The sequence below is a fragment of the Anser cygnoides genome, chromosome 8 (assembly GCF_040182565.1).
Source record: "Anser cygnoides isolate HZ-2024a breed goose chromosome 8, Taihu_goose_T2T_genome, whole genome shotgun sequence".
In the NCBI taxonomy this organism is placed as follows: domain Eukaryota; kingdom Metazoa; phylum Chordata; class Aves; order Anseriformes; family Anatidae; genus Anser; species Anser cygnoides.
In genome coordinates this window covers 4,863,747-4,881,804 of record NC_089880.1, presented here as the reverse complement: position 1 = coordinate 4,881,804, position 18,058 = coordinate 4,863,747, and the positions used below count along the sequence as shown (strand labels likewise).

Here is an 18,058-nt window from a genome sequence, read left to right as displayed (position 1 = left end):
TCTAAATAACTTGCACAGCAGTTGGGTAATCCTTTAAAAGAAGAATAAACTGGCAGATACTGATCTCTACTCCTTCCAGTAATTAAAATTAATTAGTTTTTCCATCTAAGACAAATATAGTAGTTGGGACTGTACATATAAGGAAAGAATCTGAAATAATAAAATACTTAGAACCACACTGTGTCCTTTTCATCATCCAACTACTCTGTATAACAAAAGTCTTTTGGGAAGGTCTTTAATGATGTTCAGAATTCTGGGCTGAACACTTGCATAAAGTTACTGTCAGAAGACGTGCTTTGTGATGCAGACTTATGCTTGGTAGGTCAGTGAAGGAGCTTCCAGTAAAAAAGCTTCCACCTGATAAACTTATTTCTGTTATAACAATCTCTTTGCATTTTCTCTGAAATTTCTAATTTCTGTTAGAAAATTGGGTAGCAATGATGGAGCTAAACCTACAGTTCAGAGAGCAGAACATACTTGCACTTTAGGGTCATGTAGGATGAGTTGGGGAGTTTTCAAGGGAGTCAGACTGTAGTTGCTGAGCTTGAGTGAAAACTGAATGATTTAGTTAACTGAATTAGTTAGTCTGAGGCTCTGATCTCAGTGCATGTTAAATATTTGCTTGTTTAAAAGAAAACATTATGTGTTGTAAGTATAGTATTTTGCTCGAATTAGCAAATTGTGACAAGCTATTTGCACAGGTGTCTTTCATAACTAAAACTTTCTGACTCCTACTCTTATGTATTCATCAACAAAAGAGTAGAAAAGTTGGTAGAATTCTATTCTTCTGCTTTGGATAAAATGAGTTACTACCGGGCACCAACTGTGGATGTTTGGTGTTTGACTGCAGTGTTCATTATTGTTCAAACATGCTTCAAACACTAGCAAAGTTCCGTGACTGTTTCATATTTCTAGGCATTTCCTGTGTGGAGCTCTCTTCTGAGGCTGCTTCAGACCTGAAAACCATTCTGCTAGGCAATGTTGGGTTGGGGTTGTCTCTCCTCAACATCCCTTACCACCTTAATTAAAGAGCTGTAATTGTCCAATGAAAATATTTACATACTTCTCCTATTTCATTATTCATAATTGTTGGCACTAATGAAGATGTAGATAAAGCTGATTTGCTACAGAAATAGAATGTTATCTCGTTACTTGATAACATTTTCTTTTTAAGTATCCACAGTTATAACTAATCTGAGCAACTCTGAGTCAAAACACTAGTTCACTGCCAAGGGGAGATGCAGTTACAGACAACCCCTTTCTTCCACACATGCCTTGGATGGCAGAAAACAAAGGAAACTTACTGCACAGGCTGCATGAAATCTGTTGCAATTTCTGAACGTTTTTGCCATTGAGAAAACCAGGCAACAGAACCTTGAGAAGTAGCATAGAAAGCACCTGCAGTTCAGTTCATGAGAAGCAGTTTATGCTGATCTGTTTCCAAAGTTTTAAACATTAATTAAAATAAGCCTGCTGAGAATATGTAGTAACATAGACACATAATGGTCACTGAGACTGTTTTTGATATTCAAAGTAGTTGTAACTTACCTATGAATTAATATCCTAGAAAATAAAATATTTCAAAATTCATTAACATTTAGAAACAACTAAGAAAATATTAAGATAATAATTATTCCAACACAGTCAGTGATTTAACTGCCCCAGTTGTTCAAATGTTGCTAATAAACGTATTCTGGTTAAATATAAGTTTCTCTTTAAACGCACATTCTGAAGAGTATTGTATTGCTAGCATAATGAGTTTTTTGTTGTTGTTTTGTTTTGTGATCTGACATAATTATATCACTATCAAAACAATAAATGTATAGGGTTGTAGAAACCCTTAGATTAAAAAAAAACAAAAAAACAAAAAAACAACTCAGAAATGAAAATGTAATAGTGCAAAGAGCAGTGCTCAGCAAATTACTGCTGTCTTAGGTTTTGCTAGATCTCCAAGTGAAATTGCTTATTTTATGGAAAGCAGAAAAATGCTTTTTGCAAATTCTTGATACCATTCAGGTCTCTTTTTTCAGGAGCAAAATTATAATTGTGTTATCATGACTCAGTGGAAATTCAGTCTAACATTGCCTTCAGTCCCTTGAAATAAATCTTTGAGAAAACTTCCAAGGACAATCTTTCTATAATGCAAAAGTTCATCAGTTTTTCTTTTTCTTTTTATAATCCTGTGGAGCTAGTGTCTAAAAGATTCTGCAGGATCCTGAATACACAGGATTAAGCTGTTAATCCACATATAGATATATATGCGTATGCTCAACATATCCAGAGTTCCCTAAGTGATTAGATCTGCAAAAATACAAAGAACTCAGTGAATTCATTGTTCTACATTATTCTATAGTCCTTTTTCTTCATAGTAACTGGCTATAGGTAGTCTCAGGTATCTCCCTGTACAAGAGTGCAGTACCTTGTTATTCAAAATGTCCTTATAACTCAGAAGGAATTCTTGCCAAAAAGACCACAGGTCTGAACTTCGGTAGTCTTTTGCTAAGAAAAGACATAGTCAATGTAATTTATATCCTTGGCTGACTCACAGAAGAAGATGATTGTAGAATTCAAAGGCTACAGTTTACTACTCCATCCCTGTTTCAATGATGTGCAGCTCGGGCAGTTTATTCAAGTATCTAAGAAAACAGGGAAGAGGTAGCACAATTTGACACACTGCTCATAATATGGACTCCAAGAATGTTTCAGCTCACCTAACTACATTTGGGCAACAGCTAGGCTCCAGTCTACAGCATTTAGAAGGTTATTTGTCATCCAAAACAGTAGAAGCAGGTACCTCAACTTAGCTTGGTAACTGTCTTGGTTCCACTGAGTGAACTGATTCATTTTATTGACACGGGAACCTAGACACACTGGTCAAACACAAACTTCTATATTTTAAGCATCAAAATTAAGGAAAAGTGAATCCCCTTAGTGCACAGTGAGCTGAATCCTATCCCCAAGGCCCAAACCCAATATTTATATCATATTCCTAACCACACTGCTTTGAGTTGCTTAGGAGCCTGTGGATCCTAATCACAATTTCACACACACGGACATGCAAAATATGGCACACAACAGTTTCAGTGATATCTTCAGCACTCAAATATACTGCAAACCTCAGGGTGAAATTCATCTTCCATCACTGCAGTATGTCCAAAATATAGATGCTCTTACACTCTGTGTTTCCACTCTGAAGAAGCTTCATGCAGTAAGAGCAGAAAAAGTAGTTATATATTCCTTCTGTCCCACTTCCCATGCATTAACTCCCATGTAAGCAGTACTATAACCCACTGAATGGGTGACTGCCTTATCAAGTGAAGCCAGGCAAATCAGTGTGTGCCCAGTCCTCTCTACACCGTTACATCTTACGGCTACATAGACTGTGAACTGTGGTGTAATGCCTTGCAAGGCACTGAAAAGAATGGCTCCTCTTTTAATACAAAGCTTCAAGTACTATAATAATGTTTTAATTTGCTCCTCTCTCTTCAAGAAAGTGTAAATCTTTAAAGATTTTCTTCTAAATCTCAGACATTCTGCTGCATTAAAAAAGTGACTGATAATCTCATTTGACCTTTCTCTGCAAATCACATTTTCCTTTTGGATTAAACATTTATTTCTTGATTGTACTTTCTTTAATCCAAATGCTTCAAAAATACCAAAACACAAGAGGGAGATTATTGTGATGTATCATAAAACCAAATGCTATTTTATTTCATACTACAAAAAGAGAACTTTCTTGTCTTAGAAGATATTATCATTTGCTTTTCCCATAAGCAAAGAGACTACTTTAGAACACACCAGTTAGAATATTGAATCTTACTGATTCAGCAAAACCCATTTTGCTGTACTCAATTCAGCAGTAATAAAAACATATGATCCTTCTTTAACGGGAAACAAATTTGTAATTGTCTTTTTTTTTTCTTTTTTAAAAAGAAATTGTTCTACAGGTTCACAATAAAGTCTGTCATTTGAAAATGTCTGCATTTCCTTCCTGTGTGTTACATTAATTTTTTTTCCCCTTTAGACACATGGTGAGGGATAGACTTGAGGTCTGAATGCATTTCAGATCAGCAATTCACCTAGATCTTTGACTAAGCACCCCACTTTGTACCATTTTAATAGAGATTTTACACTTTAGAAATTGAGACTACAGTTTACAAAGACAGAAATCTTAAACTGTGTTTTCTACAATCTGCATTTTGTCTCAAAAAAAAAATAAGTAAGTAGAGAGCCTTGCACCCACTGTTAATTATAGTGGAGTTGAGATGAAAATTTTAAGTAAGACATTTAATCATGGCCACGTAGAATTACTGACATTGCATTAATCGTGTTAAGTACCTATCTAATAAACCAGAGTTGCTATCCACTTAGCTCTACAAAGAGTAAAATCAATTTTAAATTAGTTTATGTAATATAATAATTTACAACAAAGACTTAAGAAAATACCTTGTTTCTATTAACATTCTGTTCTACCTGTGATGTAGTGTTTTATCTACACAGCATCTGAAATACCAAGTTCAAATACCGCTACAGACATATAAAATTATGTGTGAAGTTTATTTTCTTCAGCCACTGCCCCAAAAAAAATCTTGTGCTATTTCTGCAACACTATCTACAATATTTAGTTCTTTTCATTTCTTCCAAATAACTTCAATTAAAAAAACTTTAATGATTGAACAGAGTCAGATTCTGAAGTGGAAGAAAATTAACAGGGAAATGGTCAGATTTACTATGCTTTCTTTTAATTCTTCCAGATAGCTGTTAAGAATGAAAATTATTTTTGTTGAGAGCCCATATTTTTTAAAATCACTCTCCTAAAATAAGAAAATGACCAGAAAAGGCATTGCTTTTCTGTTCTCTATTACCTTAAAAGTCTTGCTCATTCACTATCACTAGATAAAATTCCATTTTTATTCTGAAATTCTGTTGAAAAGTACTTTTGTCAAAGAAAAAAAAATTCCATAAGTGTTTCAGTAAATACATTTTAAGGGCTCTTACTACTGAGTTAAACTTTTTTCTAGGCCAAAGCATTTGATTATTGCAATTAAAAATTTAACACTTGATATCAACAGTCATCTCTCTAGCAAAAGTTCGTTGTATTTTCAAAATATATTTATTTTTTTTAGCCAAAAATTAGAGACAATAATATATTTCTGACTAAATCTGCCTATTAGTAGGACTCTACAACTTTCAAACCTCCAACAAGGAGGTCAGAGAAAAGATTTTTGAGACTTCATTATGACTATTATCATTGTTAGTGATAAATATGCAGGTTGATTTGCTAAAAAAAAAAAAAAAAAAAGAAAAAACATATATACTGCCAATTTATTATGGAGCTAACTTATAAGAAGAGAATTAAGTATATGGACTTTCAGCAGCAACTAGGAGGTCTAGTCACTGACCAAAACTGTGTTACGTAACTTGCTATAAGAACAGGGCAAAAAGACTTCTCCTACTGTAAAGTTAGCAGGAAACAGGAAGAACATAAATCTTTTTGCAGAGCACAAAGAACTATATGCTCTGCTTAGAAACAGGATGGTAAATTTAGTGCATCCACTTAACATATTTGTAAAAGGACACCCTTTATGCCAGTGACTGTATAGTCCAACACCCAATCTAATCTTTAAAAGTCCCTTCCAACCCAAACTATTTTACGATTCTATTACTATGTAATAAATAACAGGAACTTTCACACTTTTGCAGAGGGACCCATCTTCAAAACAGATACACAAAGACATGTATTCCCTTGATCTAACATCTAAAGCACAAAGATAATTTAGCCCCAACAGGCTGTTCCACGTTTTAGTACTTCTTCACATCATAAGGTTTATTAGGATTCCAGCAGTAAGTATCTTTTCTTTCCTAATGGAACATAAAATTATACTACTTATGTATTTCTTTCTTGAAATATTTATAGTGCACCATTTGGTTTGTGATTCATTTTCATTAAAGTTCTTTTAAAACTGAATGCTTTGAGTTTTCTGGATCTGACTCCTGTAGTTCCCAGCTCAGGTCTGCAGGTCAACAAGCGTCCGGTGCCAGCTGGCTTTGTACCAAGTCTTTGCATAGCTTGGCACCTGCATCTGTATTAAAAAAGCAGGGTGATACTCTAGGCTTCTGACTCACACTATGAAGTAGGAACTGCTTTTTAATTTCTGACTATGTGAGAATTTCATGGGATGTGGCTATTTTGAAAAAAAATACAGCTTAAAGTGGATTTTTTGTACGATGATGTCAGCATAAACTTTATTTTGGTGTGATTGAATCATATGACTAGATACTAAGCCATGTTGCCCATTCAATTTGTCTGAAGTTTGTTAAAAGCTATGATAAAAATTACGCAAACAAGTTTTCTCAGCAATTCAATAAGAAGCTGTTGCTCTCCAGGCTTGACAGCTACTACGGAAAGACTAAAAGTCAAAAGCCCAGGAAACATCCAGCTTTTAAATATTTTTCAAGTGAGGTACAAGGATAATGACTCTGCCATAAATCCCTGTTACACATCACATTTTCTCATTTGCAGGTTGAACTTTGTGTGCCAATGTTATCTTGTCCTCCAGCTCTTCATGTGCAACATTAAGCTTTAACAAAAGCACCCACATTCCTGGAAATGCCTTAACTCTATCCACTCTTGTATCATATTTGCCTTTACCTCACCTATATTTGTAACTAATTATTCCCCTAAAACTTACTGTTTTACATCTTCCTCATCGTCTAGTTTTGTAATATTGACAGTTTAAGCGTGTTTCCTTTCCAATTTTCTGAGAGCTAACAGCAAGTGTAAGGACAGATTCTACAGTTTAAGCATTGAGGTGGATAATGTGACCATTTGTCTGAGCCTCGAGATATTAGGTAATAATCTGGAAACATGACTTCTGACCAAATTCTTTAGTTTTGTTTAAAAGTAAATGGAATACTATCTTGCCCTTCTACATAAAAGTTTCAATATTGATTATATTCATCTGGCACCTTGACTAATATCATGCTCTGCTTATAATGCAATATTAACATATGAAAATATTCTTACCCTGATTTGGTAATTGTATAGTTTAATCTCACTTTGGCAAGAAGCACTTCTAGTACTGTACTTGCTTCAGCTTATTTTTATTTATTTATTCAACTTTTATAAAATCTACAAAAGGATACACTGATTTATAGTGCTTTCAAAGAGCAACATAGCCCAGTCTCTCACTGAATTTCGGTATGTTTAATTAGGAACCTATTTGATCTCCTTTAAATTAGCCTTATGGTTCTTACAAAAGCTTACATTGCAGTGGTCCATATTGTACCTGATACTGTGAAAGAAAAACAGCATTTACTCTCCAGTGCTGCTGATGGAGTACTTTTCATAGGCACAGCAAGTTGAAGGGATTTAAATGATACCGAACAAGTATTTAACAGAAGAAATTACTAATGTTTGTGTTTCCCCCTCGAGGGGAAGGAAGTACGAATGACTTGCGTGATTAACCTTTTCAGGAAGTGATCAACTCATTTCCCCTGAGTCTTCCAGTAGCCCTAAATAAGATAAACTTTTGCATGCCATTATCTCAATTACTACTCTGAGGTAGTCCTACGCATGCCTTTCCCTTCCTTTAACAGATGTAAGAACCTGTTTTCCATGCATAGTCATGTATTGCTTGGTCATAATTGCTGAGGCTCAGGAATAGTTGGGCATTAAGACCACATGAAGTTCAGATCTTGGAATCCTGTGTAACTCGTGTGTGCACACAGCAGCTTTCATTTCAAAGTCTCTCTAGTACCAGCTTTTTGTCTTATATTGCCTAAAAGTGTATAGTAAACACCATTTGCTTTTTTTTTCAGTGCCAAGATATACTTGCACCTTAAGACTGTGAATCCTGTAAAAATAAATCTATACTTCAAACAAAAACAATAGATTCAATTACTTTTTAGGAAGATGATTTTTTTTTTTTTTGTAAGATCAGCAATGATATCAAATTCCCAAGAATAAATTGAATGAATACAAAAGAGTTTCACGAGGGAAAGGTAAATGTTAATTTTAATTGAGAACTGAAAAAATGATTATGAGAGCTGGACTTTGACTTTTTTTTCCCTTCTGATGATATTTCAAAGACTGATTTGCTAAAACTATGATGCCCAGATAAAAATGGAATTATATACATAGCTTATGTACAGTTTTTTTCATTGCTGGAGAACAAAAACCTCTGTTTTTTACAGAAGGTTCCTGCTGCCATCCAGGAACGAAGGATTCAGTCTCACAGTGAGGTAGTAGAAAGGAAGTAGCATTGAAAGTTCCATCCCTGTCAGCTGGATGGAAATCTAAGGAGGAAGATGTGCTCACTGAGGAGAAACTAGCATACAGAATCAAATTGGCATAGAGTAGCTCTGCCTATGCATTTATACTGCAGGTTGTAGAAAGTGCTATAATCCAACAACTCATCTTTGAATGTGTTCTGTAGAATCACAAACTTATTTTCATAGGAATAATATGTTTGCAGCATATACTCATTCAAATATATGGCATATGCAAAGCACAAGATTGCAGCTATGCTAAACAAGTAACACAGAAATTCAGCTAAGTGGAAGTAGAATAGAATTAGTGGTTCCATAAAATACAGAAAAATGAAGACTAGAATTGGCGGCTGTTCTAGTCTGTGACTGATATTCTATGTTATGGCATCTTGTTGGCACATAAATAACTGTTCTGACAATGGCAGTGCAGAATTCATTCTACATTGATAACTTTAGCCATCTACTTTAGATCATAATATATCAAAATTTGCAAATACAGAGCCACCAGAAAAAAATATCTTGTTGGAATGTCACCTTCCTACTCAGCTGCTCCTATCTCTGCTTTGTATTCCAAATCTCATCTCTTTACTTTAATGTCAAAACAACACATTATTTTATTGCATGAGCCTTGAAGAGCCTATGAGAAAGTGAGCTATGTTCTCTTTTCTCTCACCAAGCACTGGCAGGCATATAAGCTGCATGGCAGGTACTACGAATAAATAAGAAGAGCTCCACTGAAGTTGGTAATGTCTGATGATTTATACCCACTGAGAATCTGGCTTGGATTACCAATTGCAGAATCATTCCTGTCCTTATTTATAGTTCTGCCACCTCACTGCAAAATGAACTTTACAGGTGTAGCTTAGGGTCTAACTGAGCTTATGGAATATTTATGGATGGCGATGATGCACGAAAAGGAAAGGATTTTGCTTGGCTTTCACTTCCACCTGAGCTTTCATTTGGATGACCAACGCTTGTTCTCTAATGTCAACTCTTGTAGTAGAATTTTTAGGAATCTTCCACTGAAACAATGGATTTCAATACAGGAAACATAACCTCATGCATGTTTACTATGCAGCCATGCCTTTCATTTGTTTTTAGATACATTTGTAAGCAACTACTTAAAACAGTCTTAAGGAACTCTCATTTCTTCACAAGTCTATAGTTAAACGTTCCAATAAGAGGTCCCCTAACTAATTTTAAAACCAGTGAAGAGTGAAAAGCTGTTTTCTACAGAAATTATACAGAGCAGCTTTTATTGTCAGCAAAAGCAAACATACCTGCAACATCTTGAGTATATGCAGTGAATAAGTGTACTACCACTATTATGTTCATCCATGTTCAATTTGAATTCATAGTGAAATAAGTGAAGCGTAAGGCTGCTGGCATTATCCGAAATGAAGCATCATAGGCAGAGGACAGAGAGCTTGTTCAGTCTAGCAAGAGGAAGGCCAGAAGAATCCTTCATGTCTGCAGGAAGGCTCAACGTGTAAGAGTAAGATAGCTATGTGAGCTGAAAGAAAATGTGAGCATAATAACAAATGGTTCTTAATTGGCAATCAATAAATTTAGCCTGGAAACTGTGAGATGTTTTAACATGCAAGTTCTGTAAGTGCATTCCCATAGGAATAGCAAGGAGAAAAAGCTTTGCTCCCTTTAAAGTTTATAACAGTATTACATGATGCTATGTCTAAGGAAGGAGGGGACTGCGTCAGATACACAGAAAACCCTATTAGCCTCATGCTTCTAATTCATGAAAATTTGTGAAAGATTCTCAGTTTTTAAAGGGAAATAATTAAATGGAGAATAAATGGCACCTTCACAAATGTATCAAGTCTAAGAGGCAGAATTATTTATTTATTTATGAATTAGGTGGACCACAGCTAGACTAAAAAAGTAATTTTGAAAGAAGCATGGCATCACAAAATCCTTGTGATGAAACACTAAGCCACCTAAGCTAACTTCTCCAACATGGAAAAAATAATATCCAATATAAATACATCAGATATATACATTAAAAATATATTAGATATAAATATATTAATATTATAATGAATATTAAAAATCTGTATCATTGGAAAATCAAAAAAGTTCAAAACAAACCTGAATTGTTTTTGTGTATTGAGATGAAAAATTTCAATTGATTCTGGTTTTATTTCATTTTGTAAACTGAGTTAGTATTTTTCAATCTTGGATAAATGCAGAAAAAAAGAAGTTTTTTCCAAAATATAAAATTCCATTCTTGACCAGCTCTAGTAATTGTCAATAATTATCTCCATATTAATTTGGGCAAACTGCTTTTAAACTGTGCTGCCCGAATGTTTATTTTTGATTCCTATCTGATCAGGTGAAATGTCCATATGGTTTGCTTCGGATAGATCACTGAAAATGTTTTCTGAAACAATATGGGCCAGTCAATTTTATAGAAAGCTTTATGAATCAGAAACACTGGCATTTCTTAAATTACTACGTGCCTGACTTAGCACAATCTGCCATTGGTTGAAAAACAGAAAAACGATGAAATCCCCTTGGTGTTCTTTGGAACAGTGGCAGATGGCTCCCATCTCCCTGAAGTTTTATTTTGTTTTTCTCCACTTCTCTCAAAAGAGAAACTTGGTAACACTGCGACAAAAAGCATACTGTACAGAATAACAAGTTGAGGCACTTTATAAGAAACTGACGTATTGTTTTAAAGAGAATAGTACTTTCTTGGGAACTGAGGTGTTTACAGGATTATATAATGCCTGGGATAACACCAGAATATATCACATCCAAGATATTTGCACGCAAAATTGCTTTCAAACTTTTAGGAAAAAAAAAAAAAAAAAGCAAATTCCGTTATGTGGCATGATCTAAGTGACCCATATAAGTAATAAGAGATGAAACCTTTTGATCCATAACACAGTTATCTACTGCAGTTTTCTATGACTATGGATTGATATCTCATACTTTCATCAACACAGATGAAAACCAGAGTTACAAGGAACATTCACTGGACTAACTGAAATAATCGAATGCACAGGAAAGCCAGTGTCCCTATTTCAATATCAATCGTACTCTGCAGTTACTGCAGACTGGTAAACAAAAGTAATAAAACCACTTAGGGTTTGACAGAAGACTGTCCAGTGCAGATGGGATATTTAAAGAATAAAATTGAAAAACATCTGAGAATGCATAACTTGCATATTTTACAAATGCATATGTTACATTTCTTCGGACTGGAAAAGAAACTCAAGGCATGCTTCCTGCCATATTTTCAACCCCTCTTCCAAATACAGCGGCACCAAGGTTTTTCCAGGGAGGGTCAATAGAAATATTTACCTATGAAGAAAAACCTTTTGCTTCATTTCCTTAACTGGTTAGAAACTGATGCATTTTCATAAGTTTAAGCAATAAAAACTAGATTCAAAAAGCTCATGGAATCCCTCTCTAAGGAAAACAAACAAACAAACAACATTAAATCTAGCAAAATTAGAAACATGCTAAAATAAGGTTTCCTAATGAGAAATACTGGGAAACATACAAAATTACCAGCTCTGTGAGTTAAATCCTGGCTGAATTCCACTGTATAGTGAAATGTTGAAACAACCCAATTAGACTAGTTTTTGTTGATCTAATATGACTTATTTGTGGGGATTTTCATTTAAACTTATGAGAAGCTGATGTCCAGTATTTCCAGTTTGTCACAAGTGGTAGGATAGTCAAATCAGGGGCCTTGTACCTGAATTTAGAACTGGTGTGCCATCTTCCTCCACACTGCTGCTCTTGAGAGAGGAGAGTTTCTGTCCTTACACACCTGTCTGGGGGGATAAGGAAACAGAATAAGCAAGTGGGAAAGGACTGGACATAATCATACAGAGTAAGTGTACAGCAACTCAGCAGTAGAGAACACAGTGGGAAAGGGACAGGACAGTCCTAAGAGTTCACTAAGGATGAGAGAAGCATGAAAGTCATTACAGTGGTGCTTGTGGAAAACATCTGTATCTCTAGATTCCACATCACATGGGTGTTTAGCAAGAACTTAAATTCACCTGATATAGGTTCAGATTACTCTGCCTTGATACCTTCAATACATGCCCCAAAACTCTAGGGCACTTGTAAAACACTGTGGAGGAAAACGCAGCTTAATCCATTGCACAGGAGGAAAATGCAATAGCAAGCAATCAACTAGGAACGAAGAACATGAATTACCACCTCTGCTCAGAATAATCAAAATTAAGGATTTTTTTGCAAAAATATTTATTCAAATGAAGTAAATGATTCCAGAAACAGTCTCTGTGGATGTGGAATGACAACCAAAATATGGTGACTGCAAGAACGAGCTAGTATCAATCTGCACAATATCAGAAATGCAGCTATATTAGCAACAGTTAAACTATCATTACATTTGTACCTTGCTTTAAGCATTTCTTTCTTGAATTGTGATTCATTGCAGCTTGACATGCATGTAACTGACACGGAAGTTTCTATGCAGAACTCAGGGCCAGTCACAAATAAGAGTACCCTAATAGTTTCGTACTTCTAGACCATAAAGTTCATCTCTTTAGCTGGTAATAACTTTCCTCAAGCACAGATGTTTGTACTGTGACTGATAATCTGGGGCCTATGGATAATTTGAATCATTATTGTACAATGAAGCCCCTCAAGAGAAAATAAATAATCTTACACAGGACATCACTGTATTATTCATGAATAAGCCAGAGAGGACAAAGAGAGAGTAGAATAGGGTTCTATCAGCAACCTGAATGTCAGTTCTCCAGACAGACCTGTAACAAAGCTTTAGTCAATTCACACAAGTTCAAAGGGGAAACCTCTCTGCATGGGATAATATTTATTAAGGGAATAAGTACTCCTTTGTCACAATGGAACTCAAAATTTCAGAAGTATACATATTCCATTAGGAGAGCTTTGTTCTGCTTTAATTTTTCTGAGCATACATAGCACAAATATAACTCTTCGTTTCCAAATGGATGAATGACACAGAGGCTATTGAAGAAAGCTATATATATAAAAACAAGAAAAGCATGCTGTAGAATTATTTTATGATTTAATCTGTTTGTTTAGCCATGATTCACTGAGATATCTAAGGGGTAAGGTATTCGCGAACTACTAAGAACAAGCTCAATACTCCAATACAGACTGAAAACAAGCATAAAGCCCTACAGAACACTGCAGGTCACAGTATCAATACCTGAACCAAAGCTGCCTTAATAACAGAGAACAGATGCTGCTCCTTATGCTAATAAATATTATAGGAGACTAAGAGATTTCAGAAAAAAAAAAAAAAAAGATAAAACTTTAGGAATAGACAGACGAACTGGCTAATAAGAATAAATTAAATACTGAGAGATGCAAGAAAATAGATGTTCTTAGGAATACTATTTATTACTTGTGAAACAACAACTAAGAAGGCAAAAGGAAACATGGATTCCTTTTTGAAGGAGAACACAGAAAAAAATGGGGTACACATAAAATGGGACAAAGCCAATGTTGACTATAAAATAACTATATATGACTATAAAATAAATTCAGTAAAAAGATCTATAGAAATAGAAATATCTAAAAATAGAGAAGACAATAGAAATAAAAAGCAGAAATGTATTTTAGAATATCTACTATGTAACTATATTTGCCAAGTTCCTCAATAAATTAAACCATCTACAATGAACAGGAATTTTAATAGAAGGTAAGAAGCATCAATAGCATCCTCAGTATTTTCCAGGCAAATAAAATCTTTATTAGTTTAATATTCTGAACACAGTAGCTTAAAGATGTAAAATACTATTTTCTAGTATGAGTTCTGAGGATGATGCATAGATAAAGAACATGAATAAAGCCAACAACACTCCTTGTCAGGCTCAGACTTTCTGTTAAGGTCACTGATTAGCTTAGCAATTCACCACCCTAAAAAAAAATCTGTATTGGCTAAGTGTGGAAAAGTTCTGGCCAAGTCCTTCAATAGATGACCAGGGACTGAAGAGAACCTGGCTTCATAAAAGACTGTGAACAGCTGAGACTTCTGGAAAAGAAGCCTGAATAATTTGAAAGATAATTTCAATATAATTATATGGAAACAGATCAAGAATTGACATGGATTGTTACAACAAAACTGGTTAAAAAGAGCAGGTGAAGGGGTAGGCGTGAAGTCAGTTCCTCTTGCTGTGTTGCCACTTATGCACACTTCATTAACCACTTTCTTTTTACATAATTCATTAATTATACATTCATCTTTATAGAAAACGGATTTTATGTCTCTGAAATATAATCAAAATAATGTCTTAAAACCATCTGTCTGAATGTGTAAGACCTTATGAGGACGTAGTGCAATTCTGTCCATTGAGATAATTTGCTTTCTGCAAAAAAAGTGCCAAAGAAAAGCATTCAGCTGAAGAGTTGATACTGCAATACAGAATCGTCTAGGTTGGAAGAGACCTCCAAGATCACCCAGTCCAACGTCTGACCTAACACTAACAAGTCCTCCACTAAACCATATCACTAAGCTCTAAAATCTAAGCATCTTCTAAAAACCTCCAGGGATGGTGACTCAACCACTTCCCTGGGCAGCCTATTCCAATGCCTAACAACTATTTTTTTCCCCCAAGTATACTATAGAAATATATTATATCCTACATCAACTTACGAAGTGTTCCAAGTCACATAAATAGGAATAATATTGCATCTATACAATCCAAGTCTAATTCTGACAATTAAATGTTTGGACCATTCTTGTATCAGAACAATCTTCAGTCTCTCTGTCCAAAATACTCCCTTAATATGCAAACTTAAAAGCTCTATTTTATCCCTTTCTAGGTATTGAAAGTAGCTGAAACAAGTCATGAGCATCTTCTGGAGACAATAAGAAGGTAAGGAAATAGCTCTGAGTGACTCAAGACTCCAAATTTTTAAGGATTAATGCGTTCAAATGAAATATGCCCATTTAAAATAAATTAAGTATTTGGAGAGGGATTCATGAACCATCCAAAAGTTAGACATTTGTTATATGCTAGTCACCTTGGCTACCTCTGTAATCAGTTAAGATACACACTTCAAGAAAGTGATTCACATATCATGTTTGCTTTGCCATTGTATGAACAATGGCCCCATTCCCAGGAGCACTGTGCTAGGTAACTGGCTCAGACTAGATACCCAATCTTAGCAAATAAAGATAACGGAGATGAACTCCAGCCCTATTGCACAGAATATTCTGTTCATATTTGTAGATTACTTTCCTCATAGAGCAGGTTAACTAACACAATCTAGACACATCTATTTTCAATCACAATCCTTTCATTTGTTTATTGCTAAATTTTACCTCAAAAAATGCCTCAAGACTTGTGCAACGTAAATTCCATAAACTCCTGCAACTGCAAAGGCACAGTTCAAAACTGATTCACTGGTATTCAGAAAGTCAGAGCTTGCTGCTTGTTGTGAATGCCTGTTGGACAACATTCAAAGCACCCTAGATTTACTTTATATCAAGGAGTTATCTTTCTTTACTAGGAACAATACCCCAAATGGCTAGAGAAAACAGTAATTCCCCCTCTAATAAGCCTTCTGTGCAAGAACTTGAGCCATACCAAAACACAATCTATATGTATGGTTCAACAGCAACAAAACCACCAAAACCAATACTTACTGATTCTGAAACATCAGTTTCTTCAGAGATTTTCTTTTTGGTTCATTTCTGGTTTTCTTCACCAAAATTTAGAAAATAAAGAAAAGCATAGAAGGTAAAATGAAAACAAAAAGAAAACTGCTTCTAATTTTCAAATATTATTTTATAAACTCAAGATTTAAATATTTATTTATTTCTCCATGCTGTTTGGAAGAACTAACAATCATTCTCTTATAAATCCTATGGAACAGAAATAAATTGAATTTTAAAACCTTTTTTTTTCCCTGAACTTGAACTGCTGAAATAAAATCTGATTTAAAAAAAAAAAAAAAAGTAAAAATTTAAAAGAAAGTAAAAATGCCAACACAATTTTCAGGTATTATGAGCATAAGTGGAGAACATTTCAATACTCAAAATATTGTGAAAAGAATCATTGTGTTTTAATATTCAGATACTAAAAGACCATCTACAGTAGGTTGCAATTCTTATGAATGCTACCATATTGCTTTCAGAAACTTTGGTTTCTATATAAATGAAAAATTTTAAAAGTCAGGCTTTATCACTACTCTATTAAGTAGTAACACAAACGAGGTATTTTAAAAACCTCTACTACCTGTATTTCTATTTCTAATTAAAATCTGCCTTGTATTTAATAGTGCACTATACAGACTGGTTTTGGATTGCCGCAATTACACATCTGAATATGTATATAATGGAAATGGAGCTATTAAAAGGTAAGTAGTTTTCCAAAAATTTATATATAGCAACTTTATACCAACAGATGTGCTGAGTAGGTTTTTTTTTTTTTTAATAAAGTGATGCAGAAAATTAAAAGGAAGAATTAATGTATGATTTGCAGAGTTTTTATACTTAATTACATTGGCATTGGTTCATTATAGCTGTTTTAAATGATTTACTGGATTTAGGAATTTTAATCTCCACAGCTTAACTCAGACTTTTCAGAACTGCCCTCTACTTCTAGTACATAAGAAACACACAGAAATGGGGTTATTGGGGAGTGGGGTGTGTGATTTTTCATGATTTCCTTAACAGCTGTAGCCTATAGAAAAGACATGGATAGGGGCAGTATGAACTGCTTTTTTGCTATATTCACATGGGCATAAAATAAAACAGAATGAATACTCTCATTTATTTCATTTAAAAACTCTGTTTTACTTCCTACTGCGGACATTTTATCCTATTCACAAAGTTACTATATATTTTCCCACTTATGATCTTGTCCATTAGGTACAAATGTTTAAATTATAAAACTTGAGTCCTATCACAACAATTTGTAGTAGTGCTTTTATAGCTATTATAGGAGCTGTGGAATTAATCCACAGCTCAAGGCTGGAGACCAGCAATCATTCATTTGGGTTTATTTGGAATAAACAACATTTCTCTTACAATTGGCTTAGCAAAGCAATTATGAGACTACAGAAGACATTAGGAAGAAGAAACTAGCCTTAATAAGAACTGCGTTAAAAAGTGCCTTACAAAGGAACTGGTATATTTATCTTACCAAAAGCTTGACAGGTGACTTGACTAGTGTGTCAAGTACCTTCATGAAAACAAAATACAGGATCTTGAAGGAAGCAGAGAAAAGTTTCACATGAGTCAGTGGCCAGATATTTGAAACAAGTTTAAATTTGAAGTGTTAATGAATACATTAAATTATCTAATGCATTCAGCTAACATGTCCTAGCAGAGGAAACCATCCATCTTCTCCCAAGATGACCTAAAACTAGGAGCTTGCCTATGAACACAAATGTTATGTCTTTCTTTCACCTTCCCAGTACTAGGATCAGTAAAGTTCTACAAATATAAATGATTTTATGATTCTTTTAAAATACAGCTTTTTATGTCTGAAGTTGCACAGATAACACAGCAATCAATAAACTCAGTGGAAAAAGCACCTGTGTGCACATATGTATCTGCATAGCCCCACTAGGTTCATTAACTACACTAGAGATCATTGTCAGTTAGTACACACTTCTTATGTATTATTGCATGCGGGCCAAATTATTTACTTGGTCTTTATAACTTTAATGCAGAGCACAAATGCTATTTCATTTATACTTTTCACTTGCGCTAGCTTTTTTGTTCTCTATATTGAATAACTGTCCTAAAAGCAAGTGAATGTGTTCAAGAGAAACAACTCCAAGTATCTTA

At 34.5% G+C, this 18,058-nt stretch overlaps 2 long non-coding RNA genes across 19 annotated transcripts in view; one reads left to right on the top strand and one right to left on the bottom strand.

Annotated features, from left to right (window-relative positions):
- LOC106039407 (uncharacterized) overlaps window positions 1–18,058 on the top strand; it is an 88,243-nt gene that overhangs the window by 34,205 nt on the left and 35,980 nt on the right. For all 13 annotated transcript variants that reach the window (XR_001209225.3, XR_007164477.2, XR_001209227.3 and 10 more), the window contains exons 3-4: window positions 15,082–15,134; window positions 16,543–16,620. This is a non-coding gene — a long non-coding RNA (uncharacterized lncRNA). The remainder of the gene's footprint in view (window positions 1–15,081; window positions 15,135–16,542; window positions 16,621–18,058) is intronic.
- LOC106039409 (uncharacterized) overlaps window positions 674–18,058 on the bottom strand; it is a 319,959-nt gene continuing 302,574 nt past the window's right edge. For all 6 annotated transcript variants that reach the window (XR_010833403.1, XR_010833405.1, XR_010833406.1 and 3 more), the window contains 2 exons: window positions 11,993–12,071; window positions 674–9,784 (listed from right to left, as the gene is read on the bottom strand). This is a non-coding gene — a long non-coding RNA (uncharacterized lncRNA). The remainder of the gene's footprint in view (window positions 9,785–11,992; window positions 12,072–18,058) is intronic.